Source organism: Pterocles gutturalis, unplaced genomic scaffold, assembly GCF_000699245.1.
Source record: "Pterocles gutturalis isolate BGI_N339 unplaced genomic scaffold, ASM69924v1 scaffold11688, whole genome shotgun sequence".
NCBI lineage: Eukaryota > Metazoa > Chordata > Aves > Pterocliformes > Pteroclidae > Pterocles > Pterocles gutturalis.
The window spans coordinates 18,300-27,292 of NW_010123183.1; positions in this window are offsets into that span (position 1 = coordinate 18,300).

An 8,993-nucleotide genomic window follows, 5' to 3' on the forward strand; every position below is an offset into this window, starting at 1 on the left:
GTGTAGGTTGTTCTTGGTCAGCTGTTTTTTGGGCTTTGTTTTGTTTTGAACAAGCCCTTTACTGGAAAATGTATGGGGCAATGAGAGAGAATGTTTTTTTATTACAGCTTTAACAGCGTAATTTGCTAGTGCAGGCATGTGCATGGATTGCACGTGAGGAGTGATACTCGCTTGGTCTGTGCCCGTGCTTAATGCCTCCTCTAGCTCCAGTGCAAGCAAGTAAAAGGCAGAGAGGCGATGGTCGTTTTCCTCCCACCTTCCCTTTAATCACCTGGAACAAAGAGAAAGCACTTGATTAGTCCTGGATCAGCTAATGGATTTTGTGATCTATGACTTGATTGTGCTTCTGAGGTAGTGGTAGAATAATGTCATGTTAGAAATCTCACACATAATTACAGTGCCCTGCTGAGGAGGTGTATGAACAGAGGCTTAAACAGCCTGTTCTGCAACTGAAGAAAAGAGGAGTGCCATCCTTTTCATTAGAAGTAAATTATTTGTTAATGATGTCTGACTAATACCTGAAAACTTCACACTTAAAACTATCCCACTGATATCTGCAGTACACTCAGGGGAAAAAAAACCCCAACAAAACAACAACCAATAACAAGGAGCACAGGCTGTTCCTCATCTGTATTGCCCCAGCTCTGTTTCCGTTGGACAAGGGTTTGGTTTTGAAGAACCACACTTGAGTTGGGTTGTAATCAAGCTGTTCCAAAGTCCCTGCAACATCAGTGCTGTTACTGGGGTTTCCAAATGTCTACGGAAACCTGAAAAAGGGGGACAATTAAAAGATTGCTCCCTCCCTGATAATGCCAGTTTCTGTGTTGTCTTTCTCCCTTGTGCTCATATCGTACGCCTCCTCTCTGCCTCCCGCCGCTCAGTTTTCTTGTCCTTGCTCTGCGTTCGCAGCCAGAAGCGTGCTGCCATGTAGGACTCAGCTGCTGCACTGCAGAAAGGATCGAGTGGGGAGGTGCGCTGAGCTTGTTGCCTGTACTGGTTTCCCTGTACTGGTTTCCCATATGGAAGCTGTGACCTGATAAATTCAAAGCCGATGTGTTGGTATTTACTGTAGCACCACTGATGCACACTGGTTGTTTTGAGTCCATGTGGCAGTAACTGGCGGTTGGCTCCCAGGGCTTGCGCATAGGGCTCTCTGGAAACAGCTTGTGTGTTCTGGACAAAAGTAAAAATCCATTCAATCCGGAATTAATAATGGGCAGCTGATAAATTATGCATCCTGAAATTCTGGCTTGCTCAGCGTGACGTTAGTACATGGAAAGTAGTGTCAGCAGTTCCTAAACTGTTCCCGGTGGAGCTCCAAAGAGCTGTGCAAGCTCCTGTGCTGTGCATAGGGAACAACAGCGTGACAGAGTTTGCTGAGATAAAGTTATTCAAGATACTGAAAATAAAAGCTGACAGGGTATTTTAAATAGTAGCTGAAATCCACTGTTAATATAAGCAAAATAACATAAATAATCCTGATGGTGGAACCCAGCGGTGAGTGTCCTGGAATCACCATGGCTCATCCTCTCCAAGCTTCCACTCAGTTTGCAGCAGCAGTCAGAAAGGTAAAGGGGATGTTGGAAATGGTTAGTGAAGGGCTAAAGGAAAAAAACTACAGTGCTGCACGAAATGAGCCTTTGCACCAAGTGATGTGTGTCAGAGCAGGAGCAGTGCTTCAGGCAGAGTCAACAGAAGCAGCAAAGTGAAGCCTTGGGCCGTTGCTGGTATCAGTTTCTGAAGGTAAAGAGACAGGGGAGAGCCACAGAAGAAGGAGCTTTGGGAATCGCCCCCAGGTTTTAGAGCTGCTCTTCAAGCAGGGGTGCCAGGCCAGGCACACACGAACAGCAGAACCCCAGGCCAAACACGGCATTACTCCTTGGTGTTAGGGCAATCGGCACGTACACGGTGAGCAATTCTGGAGAGGCACCCCGATGACTTACTGGGGTGTGTTGCATTCTCATATATGATTTTAAACGGTTCCACCTGAGCTCTTACAGTGGCTAACTTATTTTTCCATGGGAATGTTTGGGTTTTCTGCAGCTCAACACTTTGACTGTGGGTCACTCTCAAGCAACCACTGCTTTTTCAGGTTTCTGTGGTGCGGATAGTTTCCTTCAAATGCAGATTCACATTCTTCAGTCAACGGTATCATAACACTGTTGTCCCAGGTGTGGTTTTTGATAGCCCAAATATAGGGGCCGATGCATAGATGGTGCTGAAAATTCACATTGCCTGGTGAAAGTCTACAGAATTATATATACAAATATGAACTTCTACATGCTGCCCATATACTTACAGCAGTGCTGTTGGTATGGCTTTGACTTTATGGGTTCTTCTAGGTTATGAGACTGGATTCTCTAGGGCAGGACAGGAAGGGGAAGCTTGCACCAGAGGGGTAAGCATCCGTAGTCCCAGCTGTGGTTTGTTGGCATGAATGGCTTCATCTATACTGGGAGACTGTCCCGGTTTCAGCTGGGACAGAGTTGACTTTTTTCATAGTGGCTTGTGAGAGGCTGTGTTTAGGATTTGTGCTGAGGAGAAGGCTGATAACATGCTGATGTTTATAGCTGCTGCCAGGACAGCCAAGGACTTTTCAGCTTCTCTGCTGTGCCAGTGTCTGCAGGTGCAGGAGAAGCTGGGAGGGAGCACAGCCTCAATTACTAGCCCAGGATTTGACCTTAGGTTTAGGACTGAGATCCAAATTGGCCAGTGGTATATTCCATACCATGCACGTCATGCCCAGTATATAGATGAGGCTCTGTCCAGATGTGCTCTCTCTTGCTCCAGGTTGTCTCTCTCCCCATCTTCCCTCTCTCAGGGTTGTCTCAGCCTCTCACTTGGACTCTTATCGCTGTTGTGGGATTGCGGTTTTGGGACTCTCTCTGCTCCAGGATCTTTAGCTGGGAAGGGGCTGAGCCTTGGTCATCGGCTGGTGAGCAATTTCACTATTCATTAATAATTATAATTATTATTACTTCCAATAGTATTGTAGTTTAGTTATTAAAGTGTTCTTATCTCAACCCATGAAAGTCTTTTCCCTTTACCCCTTTAATTCTCTCCCCATCCCCGGGAGGGGGAGGGTGAGCGAGCGGCTGTGTTGTGTAAGTCTACAACAGAGACACACCGGGGCCACGGCTGGCTGTCCCCCTTCATGGGTGGCACTCTGTCTGTAATGGTCTTGGCACAGGCAAGCTCATGCTCTCCCAAGCACCTCCTGGGAGTGGTTTGGAGGGAAGGGGACTGGCGTGGAGTAGGGATCACTGCCAGCCCTGGGTGGATCAGGCTGCCCTGGTTTGGGTGTGGGCCGTGCTGTGCCAGGTGTTCCCAGGTCACAGGGTGGTTCCCAGGTCACAGGGCGGGTCCCGACATAGTTTATGAAGTTTTGGAGTGACTACTGAGATCCTGGCCCAAAATGCCCAAATGTGGCTTCCTGGGCACAGTGCTGAGCCCAGGAACAACCGGTTCATATACTTTTTGTGTGGGAAGTATGGCATAAATGTCCCTCACCTATATTTCAACATAAATGAAAACCTGCTATTAAGGTTGTAGATTATGAAGCTTTACCACCTTCCTTACGATTTGGATATATTTGCTGCCTCTGCATTTTCCATGACAGGGCAGTGGTCGTTTTATCAAGTGCTTTGTCCTTGTGTCTGCTGGAGGAAAATCTTTCCGAAAAGGACACTGGTAGCAAGAAATCAGTTGCTATTTTGAGAAGGTGGAGGATGTGCTTTGCCCTTGGCTAATTTTTGCTTTGCTTTTTGAAATGTGGATTGAAATGGCAGATTGAAATGCATTTAGTTGACAACAATCACATTTTGATGCCCATCTTGTTGCAGACACATAAACCCCTCAAGCATTTGAGATGAGATACCATCACAGGCAGGAAACCATCTCAGCTCTGTGCGTGCATCCCTGCCTCCCTCGAGTCCTTATTGCCATCTCCGGTGGTCAGAAGGGATTCTATTAACCTTCAGCCTTATAATGCTTTTTCTAGGCAAGTTTTCTCTTTCAACTGAGAATCACCAGGAGGCAGGAGAAGCTTCTCCCACAGGCTGCCTTGGGATGCTGGGGGTCACTGGTGCTCCCTGGTACCTTCCCTCATGCCAGAAAGCTTTTCTGCCTTATGACTGCTGCCTATATTGCATTTTCCCCCAAGGTCTCAATTTCTCCTGCCATCACCAGGCATGAATCAGATCCAGTACTTGAGTTTTCAATTCCAGTTGCCTTTATCTCTGTCAAACATGAGCTGTAAAGTGGCAGCGCCATGGCTCAGGTTTGCCGTACAGTAACTGGGTAACCATGGATAGTTACACAGCGGTGGAAACTGGATGTTGACTTGCCATGGTTTCCCTGGTACACAGAGTGCACTTGCTAATTGCTATAGAGCGTACATGGGGCTGCTCTGTCTCTCGTTAATGCACTTGGTGTCTGCATTTTTATCTCGTCCAGAGCTATTTTCTTCTGCAAACAGCATCTGGGAACAGATAGTGCATATAGATGGTATTTGCAAGCCCAGCTTGGGCCATTTAAATCGGAGGTCTCTTGTTTTCATGTGTCTTATCACATCAGCATCACCCGACACCATTCTACTTCATACAGCGCCTACACAGCACCTGTCAGACACTGTATTTGTCACATGCCTTCTTTATAATCAGATAAATTAAAGCCTGTAACAGGAAGGCATTTCTCCTCAGACTTCTGCATTACCAGGCATTGCTGCCCAGTGCTGCTAAGAAGACTCTTTCGATGCACTGGAACAATACTCTGAGGAGCTGCATGCCTTAAAAACATCCTTATAACCTGCTTTTAAGGACTGGCACACCTGTAGAAAGGATTATCTTGCTTTTATTCAGTTACATTTGAACAAGTGAATGAAGGTGCTTATTTGCCAAATGGCAGATAGAGAAGAACACAGCATTCAAAGGTCTGTAAGACACAAGCATGCCGAAATGAGATTGTATCTGCGTTAGCCTAGTATATATAACCTCAGCTTTGAAAGCCCAGTGTGATTCAGCCAGTACAATGCTTGAGGCTTCAAAATCTTTCATCCTTGTACAGCCATTGCAGCGCTGGGGAGCGTGGCTGGGAGGGAGCCCTGCACCAGGACATGTTTATTTTTTTTAACACTGGGAGAGTCTCAGTGGAGATTCTTGTCTCTGAGAGGGCGTTTCAAATGCTCCATTAACGCGCAGGCTAAATAAATGCAAGCATCCCCTGGGCAGCTCCGAGCACGAGTCTTGTACTTGTGTGGCGTACCTGAGGCCAGTTAATGAGCTTTCCTGGGCCTGGGTAGCCAATTAAGCAATGGATAACAGTGCTGGGAGACAACAGTGGCTGCCACGGGCAAACTTAAAGGTAAAAAGCAATACGGGATTTTTTGTTTCACGCTGGAACGTGAACTGAGCATTATATTTTAAACATACTACTAATAACTTGCTCTTAATTCCCACCGATGCTTACGGGAACCAAACAGCTTGCGGTGGAACTGGCTGTAGGGTGAGCTACAGCCACGGCAGCTCTGGTTTTGGGGCAGCAGCAGGACAGGGCCCCATCACAGGAAGGCTCCTGACACTGCTGTCAACATCCTGGGGACGGGGCTCACAGTGACGTGGAGTGACTGGCACCCTCTGCGCACAGCAGCAATTTCCGTAGCGCAAAATAGTCGTCTTGTTCCTCAGTCCCTGCTCCAGTGTGGTTTCTTGGGAGACAAGAACTTAGTTTTTTAATTCTATGTGATACTTAATTTTTGCATTACAAACATTTTGTAGATGGAGAATCTGAAGATGGAGGACGATGTTTGATATCACTTCATTTGTATATAACTGGATTTCCATTGCCTTATTTGTTATTACTTTTTGAAAAATAGAAAATGTGAAAGCTGGAAGCCTTGTTTTCTGCAGACTTCTTATTTTGATTATGGAAGGATAAGAAAATATCATGGGTATAACCAATTGATGTCTGCTAGAATCATATCATTATTCAAAGTATTCATTTTTTGGTTGTTCTCTGAAGAGCCACGGATATTAAAAGTAAACATCATAATTAAAAATGGCATAAATTGGATTTTTACTTCAGTGGCACACTGCATACTGGTCAGTTTGTACCTGCTTGAAGTGAAAGGGAATCCCTGCACTGCTATTTATACCTGGATAAAGCTGAGACGATAATTTCCAGGGAGGAATGCTGGATAACTCTGGCATCGTGGATATGTCCCAAAGCAGATTCATTCAGAGTCAGGTATTCCTAAAGCATTATTGAAACTTTGGACATAATGTTTTAAAGAACTGCTGAAGAGTACTGTGATGAACTAGTGCGTAGGCAAGAGACCTGCTGATGTTTATGGGCTCCCTCAGCTGCAGAAACCAATTACATGTATTTTTCAAGGCTTTTTTCTAGTTTGCCTAGTTTTCCTTAATAATAAAATCATTATTGATCTTTTTGCTTGCTGAGTCACAGCAGTAATTTACACGGCCCTTGAACTGCCCCTTGTAATCTGCTTTTCCCACAGGGCTCAGTGTAACTCTTAAACAAGACCTAAAACTTGAAGCTTAGTAATAAATAATGGCATTAATGACAGAAGCCGTAATGCATTAAGAGTTTTCTGTGTTTTAACTTAGCTTAAGCAACTTCCTTAGGAAACTCTACTTCTGTGGTGCGGACAGGATCTTTGCCTTTGTTTTGGGAAAGTTTAGAGCTTTCTAAAGGAAAAGCTTAAAAAAAATTCAAATAGGAAAAAAATAGTTTGACAGCAGTTTGTATTCTTCCTCTGTTGCTCTTCACTTTCCTGCCTGTTGTAGTACGTGTTTCTAGTGGGGGTTAGACATTAAAGGCTTCAGGTTATTAATGCTGGGTGAGACCTACTCCCTTCCTCCCCCATTTCACTCTCTCCTTTTTTTTCTGCTATCTTACCATTGTATCCCCTCTTTCTCCTGCTGTACAACTCCATTTTGCTTCTCTGGTGTCACAGGTGAATTATTGAGAGAAGTCATCATTATGGCAGTAACTGAAAGGGCTTATTAATGATCAAACCATAATCAAATGGTAATTAACTGATGACTGAATGAAAATAAAATGGTAATCAAATGGTGATTAAGCAATAATTGAATGTTAGTTAAACAGTGATTTGACGATGATTTAGGTGATGATTTAGACAGTGATTAGACAGCAAACACAGTACTACTTACTATGCTTCTAATAATAGCTGGGTATATAAATGTCGCTAGGATACAACATATCTAAAATGTCGCTTACCTCATTATAGAGATCAGATGCTGGGTAAGGGGTCTCTCAGCCTCAAGAGGTAGCCGTGAGAGACATCCCTGCTCCAGCTGCAGTCACTGCCGCACAGCTGCAGCCGTACAGGAGAGCTTGGTGGGGCTACACATTTTTATAGTGTAAGGTGATTGCCTCGTAGTCAACCCCCCTTGGGTATATGTGCAGGAGTGCAGCTGTAGCAGTTTTAATTCTGTCTAGTCTAAGCTTGGGCTGGTACTTAGCTCCTGATAAGCTGTGCCCTAGGCTCCTTAGTTCCTGCGAAGAGATGGCCCAGCACAACGCTCAAGATTTGCGCAGCAGGGCTGGCTTCAGTCAGACCTCTGGCCACTGGTGCCTGACCCAAAGTGCTGTTCACTGGCGCAGAGGGGCCGTGTCCGTCCCACCAGGAGGGAGACGCAGAGGGAGAAGGGCCCTGGGTGCCAGCGGGGAAGCCTATGCTGAATCACACAGAATCACAGAATGTTAGAGATTGGAAGGGACCTCGAAAGATCATCTAGTCCAATCCCCCTGCCGGAGCAGGAATACCTAGATCAGATCACACAGGAATGCATCCAGGCGGGCTTTGAATGTCTCCAGAGAAGGAGACTCCACAACCTCTCTGGGCAGCCTGTTCCAGTGCTCTGTCACCCTCACCGTGAAGAAGTTTTTTCTCATATTCAAGTGGAACCTCCTATGTTCCAGCTTGAACCCATTGCCCCTTGTCCTATCACTGGATGTCACAGAGAAGAGCCTGGCTCCATCCTCCTGACACTCACCCTTTACATATTTATAAACATTAACTAGGTCACCCCTCAGTCTCCTCTTTTCCAGGCTAAAGAGACCCAGCTCCCTCAGCCTTTCCTCATCAGGGAGATGCTCCATTCCCTTAATCATCTCAGATGGTATGAACATACCAAAGCTCTTGTGTGGGCATTGAGAGGGCGCTGAGCAAGCCTCTGCTTGCTAGGGAGGGAAGGGCTGAGCTCATAATGAAGTCAGCCACTGGCACAGAAGGCAGGCGTTAAAATCCTTCCCTGACTTCCCCCTGAAATTACTGTAAGGTTCAGCCTTTGTGAAGGCTGATTCAGGAACAGGTGAAACAGCAACTCTCGGCAGTGCTGAACCCTCCAGATCAGTACTTGGTCCCTCAGCAGAGGAGGACCAGGCTGGGGAACACATTTAAACACCACGGGCATGCACAAGTCCACAGGAGGTGGCAGGATGCACCCCAGTGTGGGGGGAGCCAGCAGGTGTCACCATGAGGCCACTCGCAATTCTCAACCTTGTTCTGGGACTCAGCTCTGTAAGTTTTGTTTGTTTCCATAATCTGCCAGGCTCCTTGCCGCATGATGCCTAAAAATTGTACTTCATTTGCTAGAACTCCTACTAATTTCCCAACTGTGGTGCCCACGACACTATTCAGCACCTTCCTGACATCCTGCTGGGCATATGCAGTCAGCAGGATGTCATCAGCATAACGGAGCAGACGACATACTGGGGACAGGCTGCACTGCTCCAAGGGCTGAGCAACAACCCCGTGACAAATCACAGGGCTGTGCAGGTATCCTGGAGGCAGCAGCCAGTGCTGTCTAAAGGCAGGAGGTGAGCACAGTGGTGGGAGCCACAGCCCTCCCTGCCACAAGCTCCCGGGTCCAAGCTGGTCAGGTTCAACCTGGGGACTATTGTTGTCGCAGTGACAGAATACTATCCCCCACTGGCTTTTCCACAGCAGC